Here is a 23,045-nt window from a genome sequence, read left to right as displayed (position 1 = left end):
ACGTAAGCTGTGCAACAGTCGGTCAGGAATGCGGAGAGATCCACTTTTAATGATATGCAAAATGTATGTGCGGCCCATTTTAGAATTTGGAGGTGTTTTATTTTCTGGTTCTCCAGCTTATGAATTACGTCCCCTTGTTATACTTGAGCGGGAACCCCTACGACTGTGTTGCGGATTACCGAAATCTGTTGCGAATAACATACTGCACCAAGAAGTCAGGTTGCCCTCAATATTGTGTAGATTTCGTTTACTGACGGTGCAAACAGCCTTAAAATTGTATGAATCCCTTATTACAAGATTGGAGTACATATTCATTTCCCAGCCTGCACTATTCTCCGGAGTACACTGGCATCGTTTTCATACACCACAGGTGGTCTTCGTACAAAGATTGATCAATCCCTTAAATGTACGTCTCTGGGAGGTACCGCCTATTTCTGATGTGCGAGAGAACCTACAAATTATGTAAGATGACATCAACCCAAATAATGCAAAACTTCTCTCTTATAATATATTAAACGGCTTATTACGGGACCATTTATTGAGTTTATCTATAAGTACGGTCATTGCGACAGACGCCTCACAGTGTGAAGAAAAATCTGGAATTGGCATTTTCTCTCCCGCTTTAGACTGGTCATTTGCAATCAGGATTCCGGACTCTTTTCCGTATTTTTGGCTGAATTTCTAGCTGCAGTTCTAGCCTTACGTAAACTAAATTCGTCAATATCGGCAGTAGTAATAATAACAGATTCTTTATCCTTATGTTCCTCGCTCACAGCAAATGGTGTCACTAACCTTTTACGTACATTTCATTTTCTAGTGCCTGCCCACATAAATTTAATTAGACTTCCTTGGGTGCATGGACATAAAGGATTAGTCATGAACGAAATGGCTGACAGTCTCGCGAGAGCGGCCCTCAGTGGCCCTGTATTGCCATTACTTCCTACAATAGCTTACCTAACGACTACTAGATTCAGGAGATATACAATTATTCAAGACTTTTTGAACCCAGCTGTAGCTAATTTTTCAGAATATCTACACCTGCTATTCCCTTGTCACAAAAATTCCTTTCACACCGGAAAACTGAAGTCATCTTTACCCAATTACGTTGTCGAATACCAAAATTAAACTTCTATCATCACAGGGCTGGTCTGGTGCCCTCCCCTCTGTGCCCAGTCTGTGGAGAAGATGAAACAATAGATCATTTTTTCATATTCTGCCGCTGTTTTACTTGTTTATGAAAAAAATATTCTAGAATCAAGATTTACACAGCTTGGTTTAAGCTTTTCAATTTTAAATATCCTTTCTCTAGGAGACTCCTCTCTAGGAAAGTGCCACAGGGATATTTGCTCAACCGTGGAAGAATTTATAATTGCTACAAAGAGATTGTCTTGAATTCTTAAACATTTTATTTTTGTTCATTTCCTCCAGTTAGCTTTACCAGTTTTAGTATTTAATAAAGATTACCTAATTTCGTCTAAATCTTGGCCAATTCCCCATAGTGGGTGTGCGCCATCGCACAAGGAATACCATACCATACCATACCATACCAGCAGTAGCAGTTGGTTCCCTGGTTTCTGCTGGCCTCGACAGAGCGACCGTTTCGTTGACCTGCAGTGGTGTTTTGGCTGAGTATCGGGTGGTTTCAGGTGTCTCAATAACTTTATTTTAGTTCCTTGTTGATTGGAATTCCTTGCGTCAGCCGTCTTGGGCTGATGTCGACTAGTTCTCCTGGCCAGGCGCGATCCGCCTGGTCAGCATCCCTGCCACCTAATGAATTGCCCATAGATTTATTTTTTCGCAGTGGCGCCAGCACCATTCCTGTGGCGCTTGTGCCTACCAATGGAGGTTCCATCAGGATCACGAATCCACAGGCTGTCCAGAAGGCACTTAAGGCCACGTCCAACCACTTCCAGACCATCACTGATGTGCGAGCGTTCGGACGGGGAGGTATAGTGTGTCGCTCACCCGACCAGACCTGTGTAGAAGACCTCTTGAAATGCACTTCACTCGCTCCCACCTCTGTGAGTGCTTTCATTCCGCCTCACCTTGCGTGCACCAAGGGTCTCGTACGGGGCGTAGACTCCCGATTAAGTCCTACTGAAACCCTGGACAAGCTATCCGCAGCAGCCGTCATTGCTACCTACTGTTGCAATCGAATGGGAAATAACGAGAGGGTTCCGGCAGAATCTGTAATTGTAACGTTTGTGGGCACATCATGTTCATCTGAAATAAAGGTGTGGCCTCTTTTGTTCCGTGTAGAGCCACTTCCGTCACGCCCAATCCAGTGTAAGAATTGTTGGACATTCCGGCACAGCGCCGGAGGATGTAAGTCTAGCTTGCGTTGCCGCACCTGTGGGGCTGGTCATTATTCAAGTGAATGCTCCACTCAATCTCAAATGTGCTGCCTCTGTGGGGGAGAACACCCAGCAGACTATTCGAACTGCTCAGCTCAAGAAATACAAATTCTTGAAATAATCGAACGCCGTCGCTGCTCCCGAAGTGGTGCAATTTCAGTTATCAAAGACAGGGCCTTCGGATACTCTGGTGTTACAGCGCGCAACACTCCAAGCATGGATCTTAATCTCTCAAGCAATTGACTCTGCTGTGGAAAAAGCAATGGCTAAAGCTATGGATAAATTGATACCCAGTCACTCTGATTGCTTAGCGCAAATCATTTCGAGTTACATGATGCAAATAATGCAGACCACCAAGACACCAATGCAGACCCCAGTATCTAACGCCACACCTCGAATGCGTAGCAACGAGATATTGACGTCTTCTACAGTTGCAGAACATTCCACAGACACTACTTCGCTAGTCGAACTACGCGAGGATGAGCCCTCTTATTCAGACATATAGATATGGAACTTGACACTCGAGCTCCCAAACGTATGGGGTCCCCAATTTCAAAAGCTATGAAACCAAAATAAAAAAAGAGTCATCTCCTGTGCTTACAGAAAGTATTCTAAAGGCGACAGTTGCCGCTGCTATGCGTTCAACACCATTGGACAGTTGAAAGTGCTGCAGTGGAACTGTCGTTCTATATTTTCAGCTTTAACAGATTTATATTGCCTATCTATTCAATTCAATCCAGATATCTTACTTCTTCAAGAAACGTGGCTTTCACCAGAGAAAAATTTTCATTTAAAAGGTTTTCAGTCTTTCCGATTAGATCGAGACTCGCGAGGTGGAGGATTAATGATGCTTGTTTCCAGTAAAATTTGTCACAAGGCAAAAATTTCTTTTCAAGTCATGGACTGCGACTGCGAAATTTTGGCCATAGATTTATGTCTCCCAGGATACCATTCATTTCCAATTATAAATGCTTATTTCCCTACAGGTGTGTAAAGTACCCGTGAACTTGATAGGGCTGTGGCTGCCTGTAGAAAAGAAATTTTGTTTGTAGGGGATTTTAATTCGCATCACGTGTCGTGGGGGCTAAAAACAGGTTTGTGTGGTAAGCGACTTTGGGAGTGGACTATTGATAGTCACCTTTCATGTCAGAACACAGGACAAGTAACGTTTGCTAGAGGACCCTTTCGTTCAATGTTAGATTTAACATTTTGTAGCGCTGGCATCAAGGTTTTGTCGTGGGTAGCGGTTGACTCAGCAACCAATAGCTATTATCTTCCTCTGTCATTTGAAATCAATTGTCCAATAACATCTGTAGAACACCAGGCATGCACATTTGTGGACCTTACGAAATTTAAGACGTTCTTGCGTTCTGCCGTTTCGAACCTTGCCAATGCCAATGATAAGGACATCGCTTCAACCATTTGCTCAATTCTAGAGGATTCCTGGAAGCAAGCTGAATTTTCATCCCTTCGGCTAAAGGCACCGCTTGTCGTTGGTGGAATAATGAGTGTACGCGGGACTATAGAAAACAAAAGGCCGCTTGGAAAATGCTTCTTCATAATCAGTGCCCAACAAATTGGAAAAATTATCAGTTTCACGCTGGTGTATTTAAGCGTACTGTTAATCGAGCCAAAGAAGAATACGATATTAGACATTACGATTACCTATCTAATTAAAAAAATAAGCGTGCTTTATTTGCATTCCTTCGTGCTAGGAAGGTGCTACCAACACCCTCAACATTAGACTCAATTGTTTTGACCCCGCAGGAACTGAGCGCCTCCCTAGAAGAGATTGCCGAATGCTTAGAAAAACAATTTACGGCCAGGCTTCCGGCTATTCATTCTACATTAGATCCTTGGGATGGCTTTACTCCAATTTCCTTAGCTGAACTAAATAAGAGTGCACTATGTTTACCGAATTCAGCCCCTTGCCCTGATGGTGTCACAAATGCAATGTAAAACATATTGTTACAGGAATCGCCTAACGTTCTTTTAGACCTGGTGAATTATTCAATTAAATATGCTTGGATTCCGTTGCACTGGAAGCTCGCCAAAGTAATATTGATGCTTAAGAAAGAAGAAGGAAGGTATGTTTTGGAGAACGTTAAGCCCATTGCGCTTACATCAAACGCGGTAAAATTAATTCAGAGGCTTCTTCGCCTTCGTATCATGAAATTTAGTAATGATAATTCCATGCTTAGTCCATGTCGGATTGGTTTCAGGGCCGACTGCTCCATCTGGCATGCCTACGTAGACTTAGAAAGCCGAACACAACTCGCTCGACGTCACAAGCAATATGCGGCCTTAGTGACGCTTGATATCGCTGAATCATACGATACCGTGGAGCACACTCTATTGATAAATCGGTTAACATCCTGTGGTGTTCCTGGGTATATAGTAGCGTGGATCCAGTAATTTTAGGTGAAAGATAATTATATTGCTACAAAAGCGGATTTTCTTGTTCTAGGTACAAATAAACGAGAGGCGTACCGCAAGGCTCAGTCCTTTCCCGGTGCTTCTTTAATATTCTCATGAGCACACTACCCTATCATCAAGAAGTAACTACTTGTGTTTATGCAGACGACGTTGCGTTTTGCGCATCTGCAAACGACATCCACCCGCTATACCAACGACTCCAAACTTACCTTTGTGCTCTGGAGAGGTAGTTAGATGTTAATCACTTTATATGCAATGCCAGCAAATGTGCTATTCTCGTTTTTTCCGATACATGACAGTGTATATCTCGTTGTCTTACCACCTTCAAGACATACCACAGGTAGAGTCTGTTAAATACCTTTGAATGATTTATAACGCCTCTCTCAACTGCACCCACACATGGATCATGTGACTGGAAAAGGTAACCACGCAATTGGCATATTGCGTAGGCTGAGCAGTTGTCGAACAGGATTCAGAAGAGATACACTCCTAATGATATATCGCATGTACGTTCGCCCTGTATTAGAATGTGGTTGCGTGCTGTTCTCTGGAGCTCCAGCCTACATGTCCCGTCCTCTAATCCTCTTGGAAAGAGAAGCATTACGTCTGTGTTTAGGTCTTCCTAAATTTGTTGCAAATTCTATTCATTATCCAGAATCCCGTGTTCCTCCACTTTCGTACAGGTTCCGGCTTTTGACGGTGCAGACGTTCTTAAGGATTTATGAATCACCGGTGCGTCATCCCCAAACAATCTTTATTTCACAACCTACATTATTTTCCGGTGTCATCTGGCCGCGACTTCATACTCCGTAAATTATATTCGTGCAAAAATTACTTGACTCTTTGGGCGTGCGCATATGCGATGTACTTCCTATTCCCGACAGAGCTGTTGCAACGGATATTCAATTCGATGACATTTTTCCTAATAATGCAAAATTACTTCCACACCGTATTGTAGACGGTATGTTACAAGATCATCTGAAAAACCTTCAAACAAACGTTGTAATTGCTACAGAGGCTTCACAATGTGAAGAAAAGCCAGGTGTAGGAATATTTTCCCCGATTCTCGATTAGACATTTTCTCTTCGGCTGCCAGACTTCATACCGATCTTTTTAGCCGAATTCATGGCCATGGTGCTGGCATTACGCAAATTAGGACCATCAATTACGTCAGCCGTGATATTCACTGATTAGTTATCATTGTGCTCATCCCTTACTGCTTCTAGTGATTCTCGCGTGATGACATTTCATTCATTGGTACCTGGTTACCTGAGAAGCGTGCGTTTGATTTGGGTGCCTGGCCATAAAAGACTAATCATAAATGAAATTGCAGACTCTCTCGCCAAGGCATCGATAAGTGGCCCGATTTTCCCTTGCTGCCCTTTGACTGCTTATGTTACTGCTGCTAGATTTCGCAGGAGTGTCATTATACAGACTGTATCAGGCTCCGCAACTGCTAACTCTGTGGATTAGGGACATCTCCTACACCCTTGGAACAGAGATTTCTGCCGAACACGGAAAATTGAAGTGTCCATCACGAGGCTGCGCTGCCGTATACCTGCATTGAACTTCTACCTCCACAGGTCTGGTCTGGTCCCCTAACCATTATGCTCATTCTGTGGCGAAGCGGAGACAATAGACCATTTCTTGTTGTCTTGCAGACGTTTTTCTATTATAAGAAAACGACTATTCGAAATCCCGCTTTGCTCTATTGGTCTAACTTTATCAGTACCTGTGATCCTATCTTTTGGAGCCTCCAATATTGGGTGCAGCCACAGAAATGTTTGCTTGGCAATCCAAAATTACCTCATTGAAACGAACCGATTTCCATGTTAGATTAATCGTTCTCCCTCCCAACCGTAGCTTTCTGTTATTTCTTAGCTATTATTATTATTATTATTATTATTATTATTATTATTATTATTATTATTATTATTATTATTATTATTATTATTATTATTATTATTATTATTATTATTATTATTATTATTATTATTATTATTATTATTATTTTATACCCGGTTTCCATCTGATTATTTCCTTTTTTTCTCCAAACACAAAACGTTTCCTTTTAAACTCCAAGGCTCAAGTTAACTCCCTTGTTATCATTATTATTTTTATGCCTCTAATTGAACCACCCGATTCTTGGCCAATCCCCCACTGTGGTTATGTGCCACGGCCACTCAGGACAACAACAACAAGTTCAATTTTCTTGCTTCTTTTGCGGAAAGTAATAGGCCACCGGATTTTTCAATTGCCGGACATTGTTATTATGTTATTGCGATAGCCTTTACATGGACACTACAATAGCATTCCCGCCGTTGCCGTCACGTTCCGTATAAAGTCCAAGGGCGATAACATCGTCACCGAGCGTCGCATTCGGTACGTGCGAGTGAAAGCGTGGGGGGGGGGGGGGGAGGATGGATGGATTAGCCGACGATGTTGGCTCAGTTTTGTGTGCGCAAAGGAGAAATGGTCGGATGGATGGATGGATGGATGGATGCTATGAGCGCCCCTTCGGAAAGGGGTGGTGGGTTGCGGCACCAAACCTTTGTTATTATATTGCCTACTGTCCTACCTATGTTAAAAGACAAAGAAACGAAAAAACAACGATAAATTCACATAACCAAACGTTCTGAACCCTAATTGTGAACTTTGTTTTCGTACGCCTCCGTTGTTTGTCGTTTCCGTACATTTCTTCCACCAATCTTTCAATCGCCTCTTACTAATCTTTATTTCGGACATGTTTACTTTCCCCCTGCTCTCTCTGAACTCAAGGGCTTCAAGGAGGCCAGTGATTCCTAAATCGACCACTGGACAGATATCTTCACATTCTAATAAAAGACGGGAGGAAGCGCGCCTCCTTCCTCCCCGCGCGATGCAACGTAGGGAGTGGAGGGAGGGGCCTTAGGATTCTGTGATCTGTGAATCTGATTGCGCAGCATATTTATTTGCCTGGTTTGCCGCATTACATACAGTGACTTTTGCTTAGGTGCGCAGATTTATTGGAGACTTCTGCATATATTTAAATATCTTGTTGCGAGGTTTTGTCTATACCTGTAGTGAACTTTGTTTCCAGTGACACTTCTTGCCCTTTATCAAGCTGTATCTTCGCATTTGTATATTCCATTGTATCTTCGCATTTCTAATGTACATCTTGCAGAACTTCTACTTTTTATATCTGCTCTCTGTTGCGACTATAGTTTCGGCGCAATTACTCGCAATACACGACCGGTGACAGCTGCTCCTGGGCAATAAATTGGAACGAAGGACAGCGTCATTTAGGTTTTTCCCTGGCCGTTGCTTGTGTACCAAAATGTGAGGAAGGTTCTTCAATGACAAAGTTTCATTGAAATATTTGTCGTCAACTTGTCCATTTCATGGCCCTTACGCTTTTCATATCAGCGGCATGCACTGCTTTGCTGGTTTCGAACTGATATAGTGTAAAGTTCGTGTGATATTGTCTTTACTTATTAAATACACAGTAAACATGGAAGCATTGATAGAGTTAATTCTGGCACAATTTTTGAGACGTACGAATATATTCTTTTATGAAAAAATCCATATTTTACTAGTCTGGACAGTGCGTAGCATTCAAGAATCCGTTTGCAGCATGTTTGGCAATAGCAATGCAGTTATTATTCATGTATTTGATCCTTCGACAAATTCCATAAGGAGGAGGCCGAGCTGCAACGTGAGCCCCCTCCCCAAACAAAAAGTCTGGCTACGCCACTGCATATGCGCCTATGCTGCGTGTATGCTTGAAAGTGTTAAACCTCAAAACTTATAGTAGCATAGATTATAGTAACTAGTACCAAGGCAACAGCACTGAATGAAGCTCTTCGTGCGAAAATGTTGGCAGTGAAGATGACCTGAACAGAAGTGAGAGCACATTCTGAAGTTCCGGTGTAAGTTGAACGCAGAGGCAAGAGCATACAGAAAGCGACAGCAAGAACGTCAATTACACGTCCTCATCCCAGTCAGAGCTGCAAGAAGTTATCATCGACTCCTCCTACAAGAGCTCTTCGCACTTCACAAGAAGGCAAGTATTTCTCCAGCAACATGCTTCTTTTGCTCTGCCAGAAACCAAGGGATCAACCAGTGCACCTTCGACATTCGCTTCATGGAAAAACGGTAGCGGCTCAGCACGAATGGTTGATGCTTGAAGAGCAATGCGAAGGCTCGCTTCGTGAGCCAACTTCGCCGCAGTGTCCTACGTAGCATGTACATTTGTTATCATGCTTCAAGGATGTGCAACGCTAGCGGTGCCATTAGTTTCTACAGCAATGAAGAAAACTCACGATGTTGTCATGCACATTGTAATGAACCGGACCGTGGCTCTTTTCAATATTGATATTATCCTGAGGACGTTCCACCCACGGCTAACAACTTAGAAAATAATTACATTACGGGGTTTTACGTGCCACAACCACAATCTGCTTATGAGGCACGCCGTAGTGGGAGACTCCGGAAATTTGGACCACCTGGGGTTCTTTAATGTGTACCTAAATCTAAGTACACGGGTTAACTACTTAGACGCCGACATGTTATGACCGTGGTGTCCTGGAGAACGGGAGTCGGTAAGCGTTTCTGCGAGAAGATGTGTGCCTGAAACTCGAGTTCTGTCGAGTTCGACTCATTTATCTGGGGCCCATGAGCACGTTTGGGATGCTCGCTACCGAAACGTTCTGCGGGTTAAGGTAGTGGGTGTTAGGCTTAGCAAGCATCATGACAGGAATGAATTGTCGTGCCGCTCATCTGTTAATAAAAGGAACGATTGTAGCTCTGCCAGAAATATATATATATATATCTGACAGAAACACAATCGTTCCTAGGCTTAGCAAGCATCATGACGGAAATCAATTCTCGTGCCGCTCATCTGTTAATAAAAGGAACGATTATGATTGTAGCTCTGCCAGAAGTATATATATATATATATATATATATATATATATATATATATATATATATATATATATATATATATATATATATATATATATATATATATATATATGTGTGTGTGTGTGTGTGTGTGTGTGGGTGGGTGTGTGTGTGTGTAATTAGTAATTTCACCTCTGTTGTCCACGGTGCCTTTGTTTGTTGGCTTCTTATGATTAATCAAAATCAGGCCCCTCTATTCCCTTTCTTCTCGTTCATTACGAGGGTCTCGAATCCGGCAACATTGATGCCTTCAAGTAGCATGTGTGGCTTTATTGACCAGTTGCCGTCACTCAAGTAGATCACGAACTGGTGACACCTGCGGCAGAAAGGATTTTCCACATCCGCCGCCAAGGTTTGTGAGTGGTGGCGCTGGCTAGCACTCCCAGGGTTAGTTCTAGTAGTAAAAAAGATAGATATCCCAGAAAGTGGATGGTAAAACGGCGCCGCGGTTCTTCAATTGGTAAGAGCATCGCCCGCGTAATACGAAAACGTGGGTTCGTATCCCACCTGCAGCCAGTTGTTTTTTCACCGACTTTCTTTTGGTGTTTTTACATATATCGTGTCGTCGTTGGCAACAAAAATAAGCCGGGCGATCTCGTAAGAAGTTTATCATCAGGCAGCCTGTCCAACAAAATTTATGGCGCTTCGACCTCGGAGGAGACCACACAGAAAGACCAGCAGGTAGACGAGTAGCCTGCGTCGCATGCCTACAAGGCAAGGCAATCATTGCTGCAATTTCTGAAGTCGTCTGGTTTCAGCGATCGACTGTCGGCATGACGGACACATCCGTGTGTCTTCAGCAATAACGCTCCATCTCCCGCTCTCGTTTTGCTCTTTCATCCCTTTGCGCCATTCCCACTGTGTAGAGTAGCGAAACGAGACGCGCGTGTCCTTGACCTCTCTATACATTACCTTTCTCTCCCTTCCTCGCCCTTCCTCGCTCTATCACAGTATCGTAGTTCTATAGTTAGTGTGGACAAAAATTAAGAAAGGACCGACGACCCAAACGAGCTATTAATTGAGGCGTTCATTATTATTTTTTTTTCTGTCTCGTCGTTTTGATCATCTGTCAACTTTTACATCACATGCCATTCACCTTGCTTATGGTACCCTGCCAGAGTATCATATTTTAATAAACTTTTTGCAGATATTGTTTTCATCATTTTGCTAGACGATCAAGGACGTGATGACGATTGAATGCGACGCTGGCTGCTGCTTGTCTCATAATCTTGAAGTATATATTACACAAGAAAGGAACTAAAGTTTAAGGTGAATTATATGGAATGCATCGGAGCTGCGCGAACAACACATAAATACTTCCTAGTCAGTCCGACACAATTTCCAAGTATATGCATAAAGGCATCATTAAATATCAGCAACTTATTATTCATAATTTAAAATCTCGCAGTGTATGCGTATTGTGCGGCAGCGTTAAAGGCAGTGATTACCAGCGCCCAAACAATTTCGCACACAACCATACCATAAGAGCACGTGATTTCGAAATATTCCGCGTCGAAAAACCCTCGGTCCGTCCCATTAAGCCGTTCAGTGCGTGTACCACCCCCTTCGACTTTTTCAGAAGACTTAAGCGTGCTGAAACTGCAGGAAGTCTAATTCTCTTACAATTCCAAAACAACGACGATGTGTCTACTGATCATCGCGAAACTATACCGGCTACTAAGGCCAGTCGTCGTATACTGGCCCCGGCTTAACAGATTATTATCATTAATTAAAGTAAAGATAACACAGGCAGATACGTCAGCCTCGTGACCCTGAGATTCGCTACATGCACCGACTACAAAAATTTAACAGAGGAAGTCAAGAGCTGCTGTACAGGTGCGCACTAAGAGTCACGACGGACAACTTTCGGTCTATATACCGACCAAATGTCATTTCGATAGAGTAAAAGAAATATAAAACTCAGCGCCCTTCCACTCTGTGAAGACGGATGGCTCGCGAAGCTGTGAATGTGGGCCCCTTAATGGCGAGCTGCACCTCCGCCGCGGGTCGGCCCGGCATTGCACTATCTTCGGGATCGGCCCGCGTATGAAAAATTGTTGGTCTATGTCCACGGAGACAAAATCCGCAAGAACCTAGCCATAAACAGCTTCGCTGTAAGATATATTTGAAAGAGTAAGAACTGACGGCTTTCATAGCACTATAGACCGAACTTACAGAAGCACACGACATAAATATATGTGGTGAATCTTATCAATTGCTCTTCTTCTTTTTTTTCCCCCTTCTTTCTTGAAAACCTTAAAGCCCTTTGCAGTATACTCGTAAACAGCTTGGCGCAAGCTTTTCTCAGCGAAATGTGGGTATCGGAAGAAGCAGAATTACTCACGTCAGGCAAGCAGCATGATCGCAATACACAACAGACTACAGATATATTGGCCGTATCCGCATAATCATAGTCCACGCTGTGGAGTAAACGACGCGATCCGCAAGGCCCTTCCGATCCAAGGCACAATAAAGCAAGTTTGAATGAATAACGATCGAGCGTGCTGATAGTGGTCGAGTTCCTGTTCTTTCCCAGGAAAGAAATACGCTGAGAGCACGCGAAACCTTTCCGTTTCCAGTACAGTGTGAAACACTTCAAACCTTAAAGTGCATATCTTGATTTGAACTACGACGCAGAGTTTAAGGAATGTTTCTTTGTCGGCAGATAGACAGACAACGAACTTTATTTAATCCTGAGGAGCTGCTGTCAGGACCTCCTAACGGGAGGCCTTTGTAGCCGCTGGCCGCACCCACATAGAGGACAGAACGCTGTGACGCTCCGCCCTTCCCTGGGCCCTCTGGATAGCCTGGGTTTGATTTTGGAGTACCGTGCTTCTGATGGCCTCTTTGTCGGCAGTAATTTTTTTTCCAGCTACGGAGATTTCTCATTTACTTAAGTGCGAGGGTTAAATCCAGGGGTGTTCGCATAGTTAAATATCCGAATCGAATCGAATACTAACATTCGAGAAAAACGACCTTCGGATATCGAATGAATTGCCCAGTTTTTTTTTTCTGATTTTTAAACAAAGTTGTGTGGAGTCCGTTTGATAAAATCAAAGAAGGCTTATTTACATAATTTGATGCATTCCATGCCAATTATTGGACTGGATGTCCGATCAACTCATGAGCTTATAAGTAGGAAACAAGCGAAAAGTGAATGTATTTGGAGCACCATCACGATAACAGTAATAAGACACAGAAACAGTACTACGAGAGTTCCGACTACAGAGTGCTGTGTTCTGAAGGAGCTAAGTAACACTATCACATTGTTTTAAAGTGATGCAAACACGGTGAGCTTGCTCAATTAATAAATTGCTTCTCCTAACTATAAAAAAACAAATCCGTAATGCTGCCTAAAGGCGAGGTGTTCTCATTAAAAAAATACTAAGCATTTTGTAAGCGCAACAATTACTCTCTATAATCGTTACTAACTTTTTACAAGCGTCAGAGATCCACAGGTGCATGTACGTTAAGAAATATACCACTTCTCGCACGCGTTAAAAATGCTGAAAAGAAAAGAACAGATTCCAGAATAAGATGGCGAATTGTAAGAGCTTGATAAGTGCGTTAAAGAACAAATGCATAGCTTTGTAATTTATTATAGCGCCGCCTGCAAGGTGAACAGAGAGAGCTCTAAGTACTCTTTTCGCATCCCCAGGAGGAATATATCTCATTGTACCACAATACAGTCATGCTTCATAAAGTAAGCAGCGCCGCCTGCTTAGGGAGGTATATTTTCGGTGTCATTTTGCTTGTGCACTTGTACGATGTCATAACAGATATTCACATGTATACGGACACTCTAGACAAGACTCATAAGCACTGACGCTATGTGACGCTTTACAGAGTGGAATGAAATCCCAATAGCACTGGTCGTAGTCATGTGTTATCGCCATGAAACACCCATAATACATCATCTTAGTACTTACGAGAGAGCTTATATATGAATACGAGATCGCTCATAAATTGTGAACATCACAGGTGGTGAGGTACCCTGAAGGAGCCTAATCCTCCAAGACACGCTATTTCCCGTAGAGAAATTCAGCGATATATTGGATGGCAATATCCGCTATGTATGTAGCTGGTCAATTAGTGTCAGGTGACACGCATCACACGCATCACATATAACCGTTCAAATTGTGCCATGTCCACGCCTCACTTGTATATAAAACACTACACAACAAGGTGAAGCTAGTCAGGTTGTCTTTGAGCTGTAGGAGGGGTTGATAAACTAGTGCACAAGAAAAAGGAAAGAAGACAACAACAACAACAAAACAACTAGGTGGATACAAAAAGCTCAGCCCGGAATGTCGAGAGAAATGCTGTCAGCTGTCACAGTCGGTCGCTCCTATTCGTGTTCTTGAAGAACCCCTCGCAGTCACTCTTGGTGCTCTTTTCTCGGCAATCAGGCGTAATACCAAGCCGCAAGTATTTCTCACGGAGAATGGACTGTCGTCCGAACGACGTGACACGAAGCGTTCCGGACGGGAAAAGAAAAGGCGTTCGGCGGCCGAGGCAAGGAAAGTGGAAGACGAGAGACGTTTGACAAGTTATTTTCGAAAACACGAGTCGCACAAAGACTGTCAGTTCAGTAAGGAAAAAAAAAAGAAAGCAAGAAAGCGTTCACGAAGCTTGAAGCGAAATGGCCGCTGTAGCGGTGATGGGACTTTATCTTTGAAGGCAACGGATTCGAGTGACAGCTGCAGTTATTGCGCTGAAGTGGGAATTGTGCGAGTTGTACACATTATGACAAGCATAAGTTGAGAAGTCAGGCACCAATGCATTTCCTCGTCTGCGCGCACATTCTGCATTTGAAAGTTCATCACACAAGTGTGGCACAATCGAACGCGAAGACCATTGCAAATATATGGGGAGAGGCCTCACTGCAAGTAAGTTTTTTTTTTCATAATTCGTTCCCACCAAAATTTATTTTCCCTATACCACAGAGATAGAAGCATTTCATGGGCAATTATTATGTAGTACATACGGTCTGGTCACCGGAAGCCGGTACGCGATAGAGCGAAATTTTATGGCCAGTAATGTTTATTAATATCCGCGGATTTTCATTCCCGTGCGCAAAACAAGACTACGATCATACGCTGGTAGTTTTTGCGAGTCGCTCGGAAAGATGGGAGGCGCTGAATAAATATGGGTCCATTCGCATAACCAGCCGGCACAAGAGGCATCATGAAAGCGGAGGATGCAAATATGCGCGCCGATTTGTTGATATACTCAGCCAGACATCCGAAACATCGCTAAATCTGTGCGGTGCAGAGAAAGCTACAGCTACCATCAGCAGATATTACGCTGAATTCACGCAGCCTTTCGTGCGTATACTAACCGTTCACAGTCGTTTCTCGTCTTCACAGTCATGGACACGCGTTTCTCGATAACCGTTCTAAAGACGCACATTTTCATACTCTTCTACGGTAACTTGCAAGTTAGAACGCTACGATGGTTATGTTCTGGTTACTGCTTCAAAGCCTCGATATACTCCGAGAAGAAGCAGGAGCAGAAGGAGCTATCAGGTGAAATTCGCCTGAAGCACCGCAACCACCACCCTCAATGTTACAGCGAACCGAGTGAGTGTTGCTCCTACATACCTGTTAATTTGTATAGGTGCACACAAGCGTGAAAACGCGCCGCTTCTCGTGAAAGTTACTCCCATTGAAAGTTACTGACGAAGTGCACACCCAGGACGCTGGTGATTAACGGATATCGTGTGCGAAATGTCACCAATACGATCTCTGATTTGCTGGCGACACCTTTAGTTATCAAACCATTGTGTAGTTCTTTTTCATGAGTCATATAGGAGACGCTTTAAGATGCGAAAAAGGACCCGGACATCTTGGCAACCGCTATCCATTTCCTGAGCAAGGCATTCCACAAGACGACAACGACATCACTTAGACAGCAACGACGACGGAATGACACTAGAACACTTCAGTTGAGTGGTTAAATCCAGTGGTTATAACATAATGCACACAGAGCAAGAAGACGACGAAACCAAGCCGTGGATTTCGCCAATTAATGGTGCACCAACTAGTCGACTAAGAAGCCTTCGTAGCCTAAACTGCAAAATTTAATCCCTGTAGTGCTCTTAGCCTGCCCATGAGAGTGATGCATTACACTACAGATGACACAGCAGCTTTACACTTTATGTTTAGGCTACTAACGTTACATTCAAACTCAGTCTGGATATTATTGCTTTCCGCAGTAAACCTGATGGTCTCGGCAAACAGGCAGACGAGGCCGGTAACTGCTCCGCAAGAGCGTCTCCTTCCTTGTCAAAAATTTACGTCACCCTGAGTCCGCGACGTATACATATGAGCGGAATGCGCGACACCTCCATGCGCGCTATCCGCAGCCCTTCCTGGAAGATGCCGTTCTGCACGTGTTCGAGAAAGCCTTCTTTTCAAGCTGTCCAGAACCTTCTTTCTTTCAATACAGATACGCTGGCACGACCAAATGAAGTGCTCCGTATCACCTACTTCGCCGCACTCAGTGCAGCAGAGAAAAGCAACGCATCTCTTATAACAACGATCATACCGGAGTGCAGGTATATTCTGTTCTTACACTGTATATCATGGTGTCTTCCGTGCGTATAGTCCCTTTGCAACACAGGGTTGGCGTGGCGATGTCACAAGCGATTCAAAGTAGCCGCGGATTCTTGACTCACCGGTCTGTCATCAAGTAATTTGGCGAGTCACAGGATTCAACGCTGTTGGCTGCCTTGAAAGCGCTTGATTGTCAAAAGCGTGTGCTCTTTCGTTACCAGTGGCAGCTACACGCGAATGTAGCCACGGATACGTCATCTTATATCCCTTTGTTGGCGATTTCTTTGAGTGCAGCCAGCGAGTCGCCACAGAGATTGCACCCCACTAAATAGTAGCTGAATTGCCAACTTCGACCCCGAGAGCGAATATAATATGTGCTGGTCTATTCTTCAGTTTCTGAAGAGCAACAGCAGCTATAGCGGTAGCCCTAGTAATAATGAAAGAGAACAGGCCCATGTAGCCCTGAGAGAATATAGTAAGCTTTCATCTAGTGTCTGCATGGTTTGTTACTGGCGCTCTGCTTTTCGATCGAACGTTGAAAATATAAATACCGTGTGAGCACAGTGACGGCGTGCGTTCTTTGCACGCACCACGAATAGCAGGTTGGCTTGTTTGCTTGATTTCATCTCAATCCGAGTCAGCGGTCAATGCCCCTAGCGCAATCCAAGCCTACTGGTTCCGCCAATTTACTTGGGCGAGATGCTGCGTGCTGCACCGTCGGAAGCGAGCACATTTAGGCTGGGCCCCGGTTGACCGCGTATGAGTGCCAAAATAGAACACTGCAGTGTTAATACCGTTTGCTTCCTGCGGACGAGTTGCATTTCGGAAAGCCTCCCTCCGCAATTTACGCGACAAATGTAGTTTTCTTAGCAGATTCGCGTATAAGGTTTGAAGAGAAAGAATAAGAACAAAACTTGCTCGCACACGCAAGATATTAGGTGCAATTGAATCCGGTTCTCTACCGCACCGAGGGAGGCCGGTCACATTACTATTGGGAAATGCAAAAAGAGAGAGAAAGAGAACGTTACGAGCACGCATACATGCTATAAAGCGCTTCTATAGGAGTGACCAGTTCCGATTATTGAAACGCATTTGGACGTGTTGTTTTTTATTAGCCTTTTGAATGACATTTTGCTCTACAGAAATGTGACTATGCACGCTGCGTCAGCAAAGCCGCAAGTGAATGATTTTCCTTCCTTTACCAAACTTTTGTTTTCGGAACTGTCAATACCTTTTCGCTTTGTTTTTTCCTAGCAGAATTTTTTTCCTCGTACAAGTACTTCAGTTAAATAACTAAGTTAATACCTAACTCATTCTCAATAATTTAACGCGCTAACTTTAAGAAAACTCGTCTAATGTTTCCAATTCAAAACAACGCTGTCCAGTCGGGCGTTTAGGAACCGTTTTTTCGCACAATAACTTCAAGTAAGTTAAATGAAGTTAAAATAACGTTTACTGATAAACTTGCATAAAGCATACTTACCACCTTATACACACGCATGTTGGAGGGCCGGCGCCTGTTATTACGAGGCGCTCTGGCGCGTGAACTGCATTGTGAATGCGCGCGACCTCTTTCTTACGTCATCATCTCTGATTGCTCGGTCTCGCCTTTGCTCTATAGCACTGAGCAGCAGCTAGAGATCAGCAGCACTTGTCTGCGTCCCTGTAAGCATACTGGATATGTTTCCATCTTTCGCTTGCCACGGTGGTTTAGTGGCTGTGGTGTTGAGCTGCTAAGCACGAAGTAGTGGGTTCGATTTCCGGCGGCCGCATTCAGACCAGGGCGAAACGTAGCGTGCACTGAGTGCATGTTAAAGAACCACAGATGGTTGAAAATTATTCCGGTGTCCCTCACTACTGTGTGCCTTGTAAACAGATCATGGTTTTGTCACGTAAAGCCCCTGATTTTAAAAAAAAGTATATTTCCATCTTTACCAAGAAATTGCATGCAGCCTCAACCTGGCCCTTTTCGAAGCAGCCCTTGGGACAGCGTCCTATCCCTGTGGCCCCGATAACTGCACGATCTCGAACACTAAGATCTAACATTATCTTGCTGTACAATGTATTCTATACATGCCTATGTTAAACTTAGAGGTAGCGAAGCCCTCCACAAGTACCTTAAAACTTCAGTGACACCAGGTAGTCATGCAACGAGCGAAGTAATAGAAGCATCTACTTTGCCGATACGCAAATTTGCATAGAAAAAAACACACACAAAGAGTGTGAGCCGATTCATCTTACATATCTCCCGAATAGCTATAGACTATTTCTATTGATTATTATTAATGTGTAAATTGTGCACAGACAGTATTTTAGGTAATAAAGTTTCTAAATCCACAGATTATCTATATAGACACCAGGCCTCACATCTTCATTCAACTGCGTTAGCACATCTACATAAGCTACTTATGCAAAAAAAAATATCTTTAGGGAACGCGGTAAGATAGCAAGACCTTAACAGGCAGGCTCACAACTGCTTAAATATATTCTAAATATTGAAGAGTACCTGTTGGGTGATTGCTCTTTGTAACCCCGGTACGAATATGGTTAAGTGAAGTGCTCGTCATGCATGGTAACTTAAATGGTTGTAGCCATTGAACCCACATGTATCGTCCTACCGTTTGAGCTGTACCGGCACAGTTAAAGGAACACTAAATGAAGCTATTAATTTGGGGTAGAAGGATAGATTATTCGCCTATCAATTTTTTGTGTGTGCCAATATATTCCTTTGTTGTGCTGAAAATTGCCACCGAACGTATCGCTACTACTCCTCATTTTGAAGCACCCATGCCAAAGCACCCTCCCTCTATGACACTCTCCGTGAAATAAGCCAGTGCTGACACGACATGAGAAATATCATAGTCCAAAACAGGGGGCACCACTCCTATTCTTCATTTTCGTTATTTTCTCGCGTATACAAAAGCGATGTTTTTATTACTGAACCGTAATGTTTCAATCTTGCTCCAGGTAATATTTTTCATTAGTGGCCCTTTAAGTAATCCAGCTCAGGGCGCTACTAGCGCAGGTGCTGGGTCAGTTTTCCCCATTAATTCACTTCATATCATCTACAGTCGAATCTAAATCATTAAAAATAAACGTACTCCTACAATTTTTGAATTTTTGCATTCTTGAATTCTGATGTGCTTCGCTTATGTTCAATGTATCCTATTCGTCAACGCTCCGCGATCAGCAATGTTGGCTTGAAGTGGCTTTTTTCTTCTGGTCGTAGCCCGCTTGCTAATCCCGAAAACAATGGCATTATCTACAACTGTATCGGTGCTGCTTTCTCTTGAGGGCCACCACCACACTTAATGGGGCTGTGGGTGGCCTCTAACACAATATGGGTTTCAACATGTCCTCTGCTGCCGCGCACATCGGTAAAAAAAAAATCGCAATCGTGTGCCCGTTCGTAACATGCAAGCACGCACATGGGGCCTTGCGCATGCTATCTCTGTTTGGCGGATATATAAGCCGTAAAATGGTGTCGGAAAGGGCCACATGCGCGAAGCCCGTTCCCTCCTTTATTCCGTCGAAATCGGACATCTAAACAGCAGAACAAGCTATGCTTAGTCCTTTCTGCCAAAATAGCATCAAAACTAAATCACTGATTGCAACCAAAACTACTTTGCGATACCGAATGGGGGATGCCACCCACCATATCCCTTGGGAGGCTTCAATCAATTTTTATTGCTCCAGCCGTTCCGTTCGGGCACTCTGTTCAACTTCAGGACAGCAGAAAACGCCGCGTTATTCCTGCAAGCCTATACGATACTCGTCGTTTAGGAGCAGCAGCGAGAACGTAAATGTATCCGCCCGCACCTACGTGCTTGCTCTAAGCCTCGGCGCAAAAGTGCGCGAAGCCATACTCCAGTGCAGATACATGGCCCATCAGTTATTGTAGATGCTTCCAGGGAAGCAGCAACCAGCGTAGCCCGACCACAGGCGAGCTTGCGAACCGGTTACCCGGTTCACCGAACCAAAAGCCCATGCTTATGCTCCAACTTTGGGTAGTTTTCGTTTTTCCACGTACATTTAGTTTGTCTTGTTTTGTACCTCGGGTAGCCTAGCAACGGCGATTCAGCAAGCCAGTGGACGTGCTAACTTTCGTGAAGCCATGTATACCATTGCACCCTCTTGCTCTCTTCGCGGCCCCTGCGGCCAATCTTGGCATCCCCGGAGAACAGTGTTTCAAGGAAAGCCCGATGAGCAAAACTGAAGCCGGGACTATATGCCTGCAGCACTCGCGTTTAGCGCGTAATGTCGCTAGAAAATTAAGATCTTTTGTTTCCTATGCCGGCTCCCCATCACGTGCTTGCAAGTGGCGCCTGGCCAGAAGCTGACCTGGCTGCAGACCATTTTCTTAAGACGCGCAGTATATTTCAAAAGTGTGTCACGGCTAACGGGCGAGCTAAGTGTATAAAGAACAGAAAAGGAGAAAATAAGTTATTAGCTGCGAGGGTGGGCCGTAGCACTCACGTATCCCTTATCTCTCCATGCCCCCACGCCCAATTTGTTTTCGCCCATTGGCTTCTCCTACTTACTCTCCTACTCTCCGTAGTATAGCGAAAAGCGGTACCCTTAGAAGCAGAGGGCGCTGCAGAGCAGCGACGGGAATTTCTCTGCGAGTGCATTGTGCTGCCTTACAGGAGCTAAATTGGAACAGTTCAACTGTGCTCGGTATGAACGCAGCGGAAGAAAGGTTGGGCCGAGGGCAAGTAAGATGCACAGCGTCTGCGATAGCAGGTTTTTTTGAACGCGGCGATGCTTATACTAGCCGAAAAAATCTCCCGGATCTGCAAAAGGCGCGGGGCAGCTTAGAAACTTGCATTCTGCATTGGGCAGTGTTCCTTTCTTCATTCTTTACGCGCCTCGTTTGGTACAAGCGAAAGTTTCATAGATGTCAAATATTAAAAGTGAATCGTGAGCCCACGTTCCAGCTGCGAAATTAACATTAACGAAGATAGAGTGGAACCGAGAGAAAGATCGCAGAGCTTTACATTCAGTAGGAAGCATGCTTGGTTTCGCAACTGCGACCACTGTAGAATGTTTCCACTGCAGAAGTGTAGACTGTTAGTCTGTAGCCTATGTACGAATAATGAATGGTATTGTAAACTGAAGCCCCTGAATTTTGTTATTTGTGTACGATATGATTGCATCTGCCCCCCCCCCCACCCCCCGCCACCACCACCAGGCAATTCTCTCCCCGTGAGGGCATTTAGGGGTAACATGAGTAAATAAATAGACAGCGAGGCAGAGAGGGTGGTTGTGTATTCTGTATTTTAATTATCATGCCATACTTTTGAAATGCAGTTCGCGCTGAAGCAAAGTAAGGCATATCTGCAACGTGGCGAATAATTTCTTTTCGCAGAAGCAACATTTTCACTGCCTTCGTCTTGCCGTAGCTGCCCAGACTGAGCTGCATTGTGTACCACGTCACACTGGCTAGCTGCATTAAGCGCTTGTTGAGCAAGGCGCAACGAATAACTTTGATCGCCCAAGTCGATTTTGTCGGAACCTCTCCGCACAAAGGATATTTCGATAAAGTCAAGGGCACTAAATTACGTAAATTCTACATTGCCTAACAGTGGGCGAACAAAGGAAGCCTTGGCGAGCGGGCAATCTTTCGGCAACTGGACAGGTCTTCTTCGGGGCATGTCACGCTGAAGACAAAGTGAAACAATAGCAGAATTAATGCGACGCTGTCTTTTACCGCAGATAATCATTCAGGTATTCTCACTACCGAATGCGCTGCATTCCACATCGCATGCCGGGTCAAAACAAATTTACCCTGAGGCCGAATTTATACAAAACTTCTCGTGGTTCTTTCTTTCTGTTTTCAGTGGAAAAGTTCCTTTTACGAGCGGGGAGCCGCTTTCACTAATATGTCCACCATCAGGATTTTGCCCCAAATGTTCGCTTACGAATAACTCTAGCGTAAGAACGTCGCGGCGCTCCGCTTAGTCGAGGTTGAGTAACGTGAACGCATTCCACAAGCCCCGCAATAACAGACCGTCGTATATTCCTTGTTATTCGACCGTTCTTAAGACGAGTAAAAGAAACATAAAAAATAGGAGAAATGTTAGCCTGGGAGCTGAGCTTTCGATACTCCGCGTATCCGGAATAGCTGGCAGCAAGCGCGCCCACGCTGCTCCAGCGCAGTAGGCCCCGGAAAACCACGACGCACGCTGCCGTGCCCCTATATAGCTGCGCGCGGCGCCATGCTCGTCACGTTCCGAACGCTGTGTTGCCCTGCTCGCAGACGCAAACCATAAACCTCGCTTCAGATGTGCTGGGAGGCACCGCACCTATTCGCTTCGTAAAACGGTCTAGGAAGATTCACGCCGCACGTACATAAAATTGCTCGATTTCTTTGTTCTTTAATCGACCGCCTGCGTTAATGTCTCACGTTTCGCACCGGTTGCCATGACGCATTTGTTCTTGCCTTCGCTCGCGGTATGTTCTCATATATTTTTTTTCTATTTCTTTCGCGAGTAAAACAATTTCTAGGGACATGCTGCAGTGCATCGCTGCAACCACAAGCGAGCGCGAAAGTGCCATAACAGGCCGCAACAGCTGAGACAAGGGCGAGCAACCGCTTTCTATTTGTGGCAGAGCAGATATGCGAGTGGAAGTAAGCTGAGACACAGCAACTTGGCTTACATTGCATGACAAATGAATGGCAGAAAAAAAAAAGAACACTTGCATGTGCGACGCAATGCCAAGAAAATTGTACAGAGTGCCAAAACAAATCTGC

The sequence above is a fragment of the Dermacentor variabilis genome, chromosome 1, assembly GCF_050947875.1.
Source record: "Dermacentor variabilis isolate Ectoservices chromosome 1, ASM5094787v1, whole genome shotgun sequence".
Lineage (NCBI taxonomy): Eukaryota > Metazoa > Arthropoda > Arachnida > Ixodida > Ixodidae > Dermacentor > Dermacentor variabilis.
This window is presented reverse-complemented; position numbering follows the sequence as displayed.